This window comes from Myotis yumanensis, unplaced genomic scaffold (genome assembly GCF_028538775.1).
Source record: "Myotis yumanensis isolate MYYU_CA2020_CCGP unplaced genomic scaffold, mMyoYum1.0.hap1 SCAF_3, whole genome shotgun sequence".
NCBI classification, from domain to species: Eukaryota; Metazoa; Chordata; class Mammalia; order Chiroptera; family Vespertilionidae; genus Myotis; species Myotis yumanensis.
The window spans coordinates 1718656-1730293 of NW_027223754.1; the positions used below are offsets into that span (position 1 = coordinate 1718656).

The 11638-nt window shown below is 51.6% G+C and overlaps 1 pseudogene; it reads left to right on the forward strand.

Annotated features, from left to right (window-relative positions):
* Positions 1-11196: 11196 nt before the first annotated feature.
* On the forward strand, positions 11197-11377 carry LOC139007965 (U2 spliceosomal RNA; annotated as a pseudogene).
* Positions 11378-11638: the final 261 nt, after the last annotated feature.

The window sequence follows — 11638 nt, forward strand, 5'->3', positions numbered from 1 at the left end:
TTCTGAATTTAATACTGCTGTAAAAGAAGTAATAAATACATTTCCTAAATATATCCTTTTTAAATTTTTATTTAATTTATTGAGGTGACATCTATATATATAAAACACCCTAATATGCAAATAGACCGAACGGTGGAACAACTGAACAACCGGTCGCTATGACATGTGCTGACCACCAGGGGGTGTGCGTGGACCACGGCAGGCATTGGCAGCAGGTGGCAGAGCACAGAACATGGCGGGCATTGGCCGCAGCGGGATGGTGGAGCAGGTGAGCGGCGGCAGCAGACCAAGGCGGAGCTCCGGTCGCTGTCATCGGGGTGAGCCTCTGGTGGTTACTGAAAATTCTTTGCTCCTGTGCACTGCAGTCCTGCAGGGTGCTCCCACCCACTGCTGGCCCCAATCACTCTGTGAGCTACGGGACCCCATTGCCCCTCAGGGCTTCTCCACGCCCCCTGCTCCTGAGGGGCAATTGGGGCAGCAGCTGCCACTCACACCCACTGCTGGTGCAGGCCCCAATCGCTCCGCGCTATCAGTGGGTGTGAGCAGCAATGGTGGGACCAGGGCTGCCGGCAGACATGGGACCAGGGGCCGCGGCGGGAGGGGCTGGGCAGGGGTGCGGAGGATGGACCGAGACCTGCTCCTGTGCCCACCACAGCCTCTTGGCCCACAGTTCCTTTCAAGGTGCATGAATTCGTGCACTGGGCCCCTAGTTGGTTAATAAAATTATATAGGTTCCAAGTATATATTCTATAGTACAGGATTTTTATATTGTGCTATGTGTTCACCACTCCAAGTCAAGTCTCCTTCCATCACCTTCCTTCACCCTCTTCTGCCTCCCGCCCCTTTCCCCCTGGTCATCACCTTACTGTGGTCTGTGTCTATGAGGTTCTTTCCTTAATCCCTTCACCTTTTCACCCCGCCCCCCACCCCCCTCCCCTCTGACAGCTGTCAGCCTGTTCTCCATATCGATGAGTCTGTCTCTTTTTGTTTATTAGTTTATTCTGTTCATTAGAATCTACACATAAGTGCAATCATATGGTCCTTGTCTTTCTCTGGCTGGCTCATTTCACTTAGCATAGTGACACTTTCTCATTCCCATCGATTGTTGTCTACTTGCTATGCAGGCTAAACCCAGTGGAAATGGAAACCTTCTCACAGCAAACCCTGTGGCACTCTCTCAACCAGATACGTAGATAGTAGATGTCTTCCCCGTGGACTTTTAATATTTTAAACTCCATGTCCTATAGCTTCTCTGCAGAGGAAAGTAATTTATACATGCAAATCACCCCTTTCTCATTCTGCATTCACAGGGGAGCAAGGGGATGAATTGTGATAAGTACATTTAACTTCAGTTTAACTATGATGGACACTTGTGGTCTTTTCATGGGATGGATTTCAAGTTTTCTAATAGAATAAAATGGTATCAATATTAATGAGCATCACTTTATTTTGAAAAATTACTATTGAACAACAACAACAACAAGACATCTAAAAGGAAACTGGGATGCCATGTAACCCAGCAGAGTCAGATATTAATAGTAGCAGGAAATTTTAAACAAAGTTAAATCTCACCACGGCGATAGGAGACCCTGTAGCTGCCCATCCCCGTGGCCTCCCCTGCTGCTCCTCCAGCTCTTCTCAGACGGAGAATTTAAGTTACGTCTGTTTCCTTGATCAACAATCAAGTAGCCACTAAGAAGACAGTGCTTCACACATAGATTTATATACTTTACATGCACACGCTGTATATAGGTGCATAGTGTGTGTGTGTGTGTGTGTGTGTGTGTGTGTGTGTGTGTGTGAAGGCGTTGAGGAAAGGGAACTCCATTTCCTGAAAACAATACGAGGATATCTAACCCAGCATACCGTGCATGCTAGAGGGGAAGCATTACCCTCCAATATGGATTTTATTGGTGATTGGTGACAGGCAGAGCATCTGGAGTTTTACTGTACTTCACTGATGGCCAAGTTTTGTGGGCATCTGTTGTGTCTCCCACCCTCTGTGTCTCCCGTCCTCCCCATTTCATTGAGAAAATACCTGCCCTGTACCTGGGTGAGGTTTCTGAGGTGCTCCCCAGCACCTACCCCATGCACTCCAGCATCTACCCCATGCTCCCCAGCACCTACCCCATGCACTCCAGCATCTACCCCATGCTCCCCAGCATCTACCCCATGCTCCCCAGCACCTACCCCATGCACCCCAGCATCTGTCCCATGAACCCCAGCATCTACCCCATGCTCCCCAGCATCTATCCCATGCACCCCAGTATCTATCCCATGCACCCCAGCATCTGTCCCATGCACCCCAGTGCCTATCCACAGCTCGGTGCTAGACCATCTTTGAAACCGGGCCAACCAGCACCCATCTGCCATTTCATTAAAAGTCAGAGGAAGCAAGAAAGGGCAAAGGAAGGTTAAGTGGAGGGTGAGAGCCTCCTTGGATCAGGAGGCCCAGGGCTGGGAGGAGGGGCCAGAGGAGGACAGAGGCAGGAGGAAGAGGGTAGAGGGAGGAGAAGTAAGAGGATCAGGAGATGGGGAGGAGGAGGAGGAGTAAGAGGAAGAGGAGGAGGAGCTGGAGATGGGGAGGAGGAGGAGGAGCAGGAGGAGGAAAAGGAGCTGGAGATGGGGATTAGGAGCAGGAGGAGAAGGCGATGGGGAGGAGGAGGAGCTGGAGATGGGGAGGAGGAGGAGGAGCAGGAGGAGGAAAAGGAGCTGGAGATGGGGATTAGGAGCAGGAGGAGAAGGCGATGGGGAGGGGGAGGAGCTGGAGATGGGGAGGAGGAGGAAGAGCAGGAGGAGAAGGAGGAGGAGCAGGAGGAGCAGGAGGAAAAGGAGGAGGAGCTGGAGATGGGGAGGAGGAGGAGGGGCAGGAGGAGGAGGAGCTGGAATGGGGATTAGGAGCAGGAGGAGGAGGCGATGGGGAGGAGGAGGAGGCAGAGATGGGGAGGAGGAGGAATGATAAACTACTGAGCTCATCATTTTGTTTTTCTAACTCCATCAGCTCTCTCCGCTCCTTTGTTTGTTTGCAGCTGCTGTGAGCTGGTCATCCCTCTCTCACCGAGTGCGGGCTGGCCGACCGCTGCTGTGGAGGCCACAGGACGGAGCCTGCCTCCCTGTGGGCACCCGGCCACCTGGGCCAGGGCTCCCGCCTCAGAGGCCGGCTTGCGGTCTTGTCTGCAGGAAGCTGCACGATGTGTGGTCCGTGAAAGGGGTGCAGGGACCCCTGTCCCTGGTGCGTCCGTGTTCTCTGTGGGGCTGCGGGTCCTGTGCGGGCCCCGCGTGCATGAGGATGAAACTTAGCTCGTGATGATCTCTGAGTCCTTCGACAGCTTCCGTAGATTAAGATCTGGGCTGGCCCTTAACTCGTAAGAATGTGTGTTTGTAAAAGAAGACACACTAGTGAAGGGCCTCGCTCCAGTGTCAGCCGTCCGGTGTCCTCCTCCGAGGGTCCGTGTTTAACTGCGAGCCCATTTCTCTCATGTAGATGCGATGTGAACCTCCTCTAGGGCGCACTGCCAACGTGAGACCCCGTGGGCGTGATCGGCCCTCCCTTCTCCAGGTGGACACGAACCCAGGATACACTGCCCCCCTTACAACTAGAACCAGCAGCTCCCGCAATATTCAAGCAGCCACGAGTGAGGGAGTCTCTGAGACACGGCACGCCTGCTGCTCGAGTCTCACCGGCTGGTTTTCACGTGCCTGGGAGCTGCCGGAATGAGGGTGAGCTGGCTTTAGGGGCATTTTCAGCCGATCATGTGAGCTGAGTGCTGACAGGTCAGCGAGACACGGGCACGGAATTGTATTTAAACTGACAGGCAGCTCGTGTGTGTTTGCAGTTCTTCCTATTCAGATCCAGTACAGAGCCCGGTCAGACCAAAGGCCGGGAAGACAGTCATTGAAATACAATTGGGGGGCAGGGGCAAACACAAAAGGGAAAAGACCAAATCACTACCACGATGTTTAGAAAATAAAGATGGTCACGGCTCATGAAGACACTGGTCTCACGGGGCCGCTCGGAAGTCGCACTGAAACTCGTGCTACTCGCCCTGAGAGGCCGTGGTCGGGTTTGCACATTTGCCTCGTAAAGGCTCAGGTCCCGGCGTCATGACATCATCCTTTCAACATTGTGAACTGGGGTCACTGTATTTTTTACGTAAAAACGAACGTATCCACGTATCTGTGAAGTCAGTGCCCACCTCACATGGCACCTGCCTGGGGATCCGGAAATCTGTGGCTCCCTCTTCAAAGCGGAAGGATGGGGCCACCCCTGGGACACAGCGGGGGACACGCCATCCCGTGGGAGCAGGAGTGGGAGGCGGCGCCTGCTGCAGACACAGCCTCGGGGCTCTGCCCTGATGCCCGCACCAGCCTGGTGGAGCCGCTCCCTCCCGGGCACCGCGTGCTGGGCCGCCTCACCCCGGGGCTTCCTGCCTCCCGCCGCCATCACGTCCCTCTGCCCACACTCCCCTCGTGGTAGGTAGCCCTGTCGCAGCTGTCATGACAGGGTGCTTGGAATGCTTTGCTCCCGCACCTCCTCTCCGTGGTCTCTGCAAGGTCTTCACCGCCAGGTGCCTGGTTGCGGGATCCCCGACCCTGAGACCAGAGCCGCCGTCCCACCCCCAGGCCCCGCAGTGGCTGAATGGATGGGCAGCGCGTGAATGGAGGCATGTGTACCAGACATCACCTAAACCAACGCAGTTCCCCCCCATCTGAGCAGGAGCTCCTCTGAATCCTTCCCGGAAACAAACGCGGCCGAAAGCGGAGCAGCAAATGCTTAGGACGCATCTGAGATGCAGGAGCAGGAAATCCGCTGCGGAGCCCGGAGCCCCGAGCTGACCGGCCGAGCGCACGCGGAGGCCCGGCCCCGGTCAGCGGGCGACGAGGGAGTCGCAGGTGAAACACACGCTCCTCGCACCGGGAGGCAGGTGTCCGGTTTGCACATTTGCCTTTTAAAGCCTCGGTTCCTGACATGATTCAATCACCCCTTAACCATGTGACCTGGAGTCGCTTGACGCTGAGGGGTGGGGTGTGGGCCCGGAGAGGGGCTGGCCGCTCCCCGCTTTGGCACCACATCCAACCGAGGGTGGCCCCTCCCCGGCACCCCCTCCTCCTGCCCCCGGTGCACAGGTGGAGGGAGAGGCCGCAGGACAGGAAGGCCGGCTGTGAGCAGCGACGGTGCGGAGACCACCTTGGCTCCTGGTGGCGGTGACAAGGCCTGGGTGTTCCGACGTGTCATCGTAGCAGAACCTGGAGCCCTGCCCGCAGGAACTCACTGTCTCAGCCCCGGCGGCCAGTCCAAGCTCAGGTGCCGGCCGATGCTTTCTCCTGACACTACCTCCCGGGCCGTGTCCTTGAGTGGCCTGTCTTCTGAGCACACACCCCCGTGTCCTTCTTTAAAACAGTGGTTCTCAACCCTGGCTGCACATTAGAATCACCTGGGAATCTTTTCAAAATCCTGATTTCTGGACCTCATCCTCCGGAAATTCTGTTTCTTTGTTACTAATGTTGTGGCCCCACCCCGTCACGAAGACACAGGCCTGCCTGCACCGGCCTCAGGGGGCGGGCCTCCCGCTGCAGTGTCCACGGCCGGGGCAGTGGACTTCAGTTCTAAGGAAACAAGAAGTCGGTGTGTCCCGCATGCACATCACACAACATTTAGAAAACAGGTTGTTTTCTTCTCCTGCTGACTGTTAAAGTCAGGAGTACATGGTATTTGTCTTTCACTGACTGGCTTATTTCACTTAGCAGAATGCTCTCCAGTTCCGCATGATCCCACTCATTTGTGGAATATAAAGAACATTATAAACTGATGAACAAAAATAGCTACAGAGGCAAAGAAGCATCGAGCAGACTGTCAAACTACAGCAGGAAGGTCGGGGGCGGGGGGGGCGGGGACGGGGAAGGGGGTAAGAGATCAACCGAAGGACTTGTATGCATGCATATAAGCACAACCAATGGACACAAGACACTGGGGGGTGGGGGGAGGGCATGTGCCTGGGGTAGGGGAGGCCGGGGGGACGTCAATGGGGTGGGGGGAGACATATGTACTACTACTTGTAATACTTTAAACAATAAAATAAAATTCAAAAAAATAATAAAGTCAGGACTGTACACACGAGCTGTGAGTAGCTGACTGCCATCGAAGGTCGTTTTTCTTGGGGGAACGTGAGTGTCCTTCTACTAAAACAAGTCGAGGCCCGATTGCCGGGGCTGTGGGACAGAAACGGGTCTTTCAGCGCTGCGGGGCCTCTTTCATCTCTCCTGGGAACTGGATTAACTCAAAGTTTTCCCTTTCTCTTTTTTAACTTTCTCCCTCCTATTTATATTTCTAAGACCCTGAGCGAAGTCTTTCATCTGAAAATCCATAGGCCAACCTCCTTAAAATGCATGGCGGAAGATCTGAATATCCATTTGGGCAGATATTTCTAAAATTTCCTCTGTTCAATGTTATTTGAATTCTTCTCAAATAAGTTCAAAGAAGTTTTAGAACACACAGTGTGCTTAGAGTCTGAAGAACTAGTTTTGAAATCTCATATTCATTAAATGGGCCACATACATGACATGAAACAGAATGGAAAATTTGACCGGGAACAGTATGAATCTAAACCTTGCAATGCTAGCCAAGGAATCTTGTTTGATATGAAATATTTTGGAGCCGACTATATTTGTCAAGACTGAAATTGCCCGTCCACACCATCTAATTCAATTCAATGAATATGGTTGTCCCTCAGTGTCCAAAGGGGACTAGTTCCAGGACCCCCACAGATAACAAAATCTGGGTGCTCAAGTCCCTTATGTATATAAAGAGTGTGGTGTTTGTATATGGGATCTAACATGCTCCTGTTTACTTTAAATCAGCGGTTCTCAACCTGTGGGTCGTGACCCCTTTGGGGGTCGAACGACCCATTCACAGGGGTCTCCTAAGACCATCCTGCATATCAGATATTTACATTACAATTCATAACAGTAGCAACATTACAGTTATGAAGTAGAAACGAAAATAATTTTATGATTGGGTCACAACATGAGGAACTGTATTTAAAGGGCAAGAAGGTTGAGAACCATTGCTTTAAATTATTGCTATGTTACTTATAATACCCAATGCAATGTAAATGCTCTGTAATAGTTGTCATACTGTATCACTTAGGGACCAACATTCTGAAATTATTTTTTTAATATTTTTGACCCACAGTTAGTTGAATCTATGGATTTGGAACAACAAATATGAAGGCCTGACTATATAAATTTATTTTACTCTATTCCATTCTATTGCATGCAATTCCACTCATTCATTCTATTCCACCCATTTCATCCATCCCACTCCATCCATTCCATCCATCCATCCCACTCCATCCATCCCACTCCATCCCTTCCATTCCATCCCACTCCATCCATTCCATCCATCCATCCCACTCCATCCATCCCACTCCATCCCTTCCATTCCATCCCACTCCATCCATTCCATCCATCCCACTCCATCCATTCCATCCATCCATCCCACTCCATCCATCCCACTCCATCCCTTCCACTCCATCCCTTCCATTCCATCCCACTCCATCTATTCCATCCATCCCACTCCATCTATTCCATCCATCCCACTCCATCCATTCCATCCATCCCACTCCATCTATTCCATCCATCCCACTCCATCTATTCCATCCATCCCACTCCATCCATTCCATCCATCCCACTCCATCCATTCCATCCATCCCTTCCATTCCATCCATCCCACTCCATCTATTCCATCCACCCCACTCCATCCATTCCATCCATCCCACTCCATCCATTCCATCCATCCCTTCCATTCCATCCATCCCACTCCATCTATTCCATCCACCCCACTCCATCCCTTCCACTCCATCCCTTCCATTCCATCCATCCCACTCCATCTATTCCATCCACCCCACTCCATCCCCTCCACTCCATCCCTTCCATTCCATCCATTTCATTCCACTCCATCTATTCCATCCACCCCACTCCATCCCCTCCACTCCATCCCTTCCATTCCATCCATCCCACTCCATCCATTCCATCCACCCCACTCCATCCCCTCCACTCCATCCCTTCCATTCCATCCATTTCATTCCACTCCATCTATTCCATCCACCCCACTCCATCCCCTCCACTCCATCCCTTCCATTCCATCCATTTCATTCCACTCCATCCATTCCATTCTACCCCACCCTACCCAACTTACAGGTGCTCAATGTGTTCAAGGGAAGGTGCTGGGAACTGTGGAAAACAAGGTGATTATAACGCCAGCTGTCAGAAGTCCACATGTTCATGTTTCTGCATGGTTAGGGCATTCTGAACAAATTCTACCAGGGCCTGGTTAAGGTCCTGCTTATAGAAGATATTGTAGACAGCACGAATTAGCCTCCCTCAACGTATATGCTTACATTTCCAGGAGAATGAGCTTTGGAGCCACAGGACATTCCAAATAGCTATAAACTCAGAGATGTGGGTCTTGTCTCCCCTGCTAGACATCCCTTTATATTAAAGGGACTCCCTCCCTCCCCTCCTCTCCCTTCCCCTTCGGAGTGGGGCCCTGCACCGCTGCACCTCTCCCACCTGAGCTCCAGCTTCACACCTTTGGGATCCCTCGCCTGTGGTGTGGAGGGACCCTGATCCGTGCAGGGAACATCTGGCTCTCACCACATCAGTCCAGATCGAGAACATTAGGGCAAGAAAACCTACGTAGCTATTGCTCTGAGTCGGAAATAACAGTCTGTCTTGGGCCAGAAACCACTTTCAGGATAATTCAAATGCACTGACTGAGTGACCGATGGGTGGGTGACAGGTTGATAGACAGATGAAATAAATACTACAGAAGGCAAACTGTACAGTCCCAAGAAAAACTAATAATAGGAACAACGGGCCAGGTCTCTGCAGAGTCTAAATTGCAGCCCCACCGTCCATGGAAGATCCAGTTTGAAAGACAGAACCCACGTGTGGGAGGCGCTGAAGTCAGATTTGAGAAACGTGTAGTTTTGAGTAAATTGGGAGATATTACCAATTACAGAAAGAATGACATGATCAGAGATTTCATTTTTTGTTCAAAGAATGTACCTCACAGAGCTGAGCCAGCCTGACATTCTGTATGCTCATGGGTATTATTTAACTGAAAACAAAAAAAGTTATTTCAATTTACCCCAAATCCTGCGATCTTTTGTGTCAGTCCAATCATCTAATGCAGCGGTTCTCAACCTGTGGGTCACGACCCCTTTGGGGGTCGAAGGACCCTTTCACAGGGGTCGCCTAAGACCATCGGAAAAAAACATATATAATTACATATTGTTTTTGTGATTAATCACTGTGCTTTAATTATGTTCAATGTGTAACAATGAAATTGGGGGTCACCACAACATGAGGAACTGTATGAAAGGGTTTCGGCATTAGGAAGGTTGAGAAGCACTGATCTAATGTTTTTACAAGAACCCTGTTCTGAGGGGAGTTGCTGGAAAATACTGTCAGATTATTGACTGGGATCTCCAGATGTTTTGGATTCTGCTAATTTGCAAATTAGCAACCTCCGAAATGCCTACTAGTCAATAGTCCGTGTCCTGAATAGTCTCTATTATCTTAAAGCTGCCGTGACAAGGAGCCACGGACCAGGTGGCTGACAAACAGACATGTACGTCCTCACGGCTCTGGGGGCTGGACGTCCAACCAGGTGTCAGCAGGTGTGGACGGCCGGGCCTCGCTGAGGAGCCAGCGGACATCGCCGGGCCCCTGTGGTTTCCTCCGGCACGTCCCGAGTTTCTGCCTCCTCCGGTAAGATCCTCAGGGGGATGGGGTTAGGGCCCAGTGCCATGTAAGCTCCTCGTTTTCACTTCATCCTTCCTCACAGGCCTGTCTCTACAGGCAGTCACACTGGGGGTGGGGGGGGGGTGGGGGGGGGGGGTAGGGCTTCAACGTATAATTCTAGGAAAACACAGCTTGTGTTTCTTGGGTGTTTGTGATTCTTAAGCCTCGTTTCCTGAAATCCCCGAGCCTGTTTGTCTGAAAATACAGTGTCTTTTGCTGGGCGCCTGTGCCACTGGCCTGATTCAGACCCTTTTACTCCTAAACCCATGTGTCAGGCACGGGGGGAGGGAGAGGAGAATGCACGTTAGAAGGTGGTCAGAGTCCCTCTTTATTCTCTTTCAAATCCTCATGCCGCCCCTTTTCCGCACAGCTTGGTGGAACATGAGCCGAGGGTCAGACTCTCCATGACGTGTGGAGTGTCTTCAAGGGATACCTAAAAGGAAAGAACTCCCCAGCGTTGTGTTTATCTTATAAGAATAAGAGACATGAAGGCTTGGGGACATGTGGCTCAGATTGCCAGCACATAATTTATGGGAGTAATTTTCTCCTTTTCGGAACTGGTAAGTAGGTTGCCTTTATTTTACTGCCTCTCTGTTTGTAACGATGTCATAGCTACTTTACATCCCCTTTTTGCCCCCAAGTGAAGACGTCCTTTCTATAGGCAAAGATGCACGTTGTATGAACCACCAGGAGCCTGCCTGTGGCTGGCGTCCACCACGTGATGTGGGAGCAGGTGGAGAAGGAGTGCCATTAGCCCAACGCCAAGAGGAGAAGAATGGGTGTTTGCCTAAGGCATTCCATCAACTGGTGGCCTGTGCAGAGTGATCATGAAACTCCTTAAAGCAGCAGAAAGGATTTGCAAATGAGCATGGTAATTCAATTACTTTGCTGGACAAAAGCCTTAAGAATTAAAAAATGCAAATGATCCACTTGGAAATAACAACAAATCAATTTTGTTTCTGTGTGTTTGCAAGTGACTGCTTGTCTCATGACCCTTGACTGACCTTTGAGCCTGGGACCCTCCGAGGCGGAATCTGAGGCTGGCGGGGCAGGTGGCTGGCCCCTGGAACAATCCACTTAAAGGATGAGGCTGCCCAGGCGCTGGGAGCTCCCGAACAAGAACAAATACTGTCAGGAGCGCAGGGCCCAGCCGGCTGGCGTGGCTCCGTGGCTGAGCGTTGACCTATGAACTAGGAGGTCAGGGTTCCATTCCTGGTCAGGGCGCATGCCCGGGCTGCAGGCTCCATCCCCAGTGGGGGGCGTGCAGGAGGCAGCCGATCCATGATTCTCTCTCATCATTGATGTTTCTCTCTCTCTCTCTCTCTCTCCCTCTCTCTCTCCCCCCTCCTCTCTGAAATCAGTAAGAATATTTTTTAAAAGAGCCTAGTGATTGCTTCTCGGCCTCTTGGCTAAGATCAAGTGTAATATCTGTTCTTATCAGTTTAAAAGAGCGTAGTGAAACTTTCTAACATTCATAAATCTTACTTGTGTCGGTCTCCAGGGCGATCGCTTCCCAGGTTTGGGGAAAGGGCGTCTCCAGAGAAGAAAGCACTGATTTCTCTGGATCTGCGATGGAAGGAACCGTGGTGGGAGGACGGGCTGTGGGCACAGCTGGGCGACGGGGCAGGCGGCCCAGGGCAGGGAGGTGCCTGTGCAGCACAAGTCCGGTGGCCTCGGGTTTTCCTTCTTAAGCCACCGCTACGGAGAGCTTCACACACGGGAAACGCGCCGGCTAAAGGAGCGAACGGGAAGCCCCCGGCCTCCGTGTCGGCCACAGGGCTGCAGCCAGAGTACCACACAACCTCGCAGAGTGAGAGCTACTGAGCCTGAC